We start from the raw sequence: 573 nt of genomic DNA, 5'->3' as shown, positions 1-573 counted from the left end.
AAGAAAATATACTTAAAAAACTAATATATCTAATTTAAAATTTGTGAAATATGACATTACTAATTTTAGTGAATTCCTACCGACAATAAACAACATTTTAGGATAAAGTCATAACTAATTCCATACTTATTAGAGTTGAATAATTTTTAGCTTCATGAAAAGATAAGAAAATTATCTTTATTCTTTAAGTTCAGTGTAACACCCTACCACACAGAACCTTACACTTAAGTTGTAAAGCAGAGGTGGCGAGGTATTACGACCTCTAAAACAGAAAAGATATATATAAATATAGTTGAAAGAAATTATATCTAGGAGGCTTGTAGTAGAAGCTAAACAAAACGTAATAGAAAATCGCATCACACTCGTCCGGATAAGCATAAAATGGATAAACAAGATCGAATGGAAAGGATAAACTATATATAAAGATCAGAGTTCTAAAATATACAAATATCAAGGTCCAGACTCGACTTACGAAACTAAGGCGGGATAGAGTATAAATATATATATATATATATACCCAAAAATTTAACTTAAACAACAAAGTAAACACTTGTTTCTCCAAGTCAACCTCTA

The sequence above is a fragment of the Arachis ipaensis genome, chromosome B03, assembly GCF_000816755.2.
Source record: "Arachis ipaensis cultivar K30076 chromosome B03, Araip1.1, whole genome shotgun sequence".
NCBI classification, from domain to species: Eukaryota; Viridiplantae; Streptophyta; class Magnoliopsida; order Fabales; family Fabaceae; genus Arachis; species Arachis ipaensis.
Note: the sequence above shows the minus strand (reverse complement) of the source record.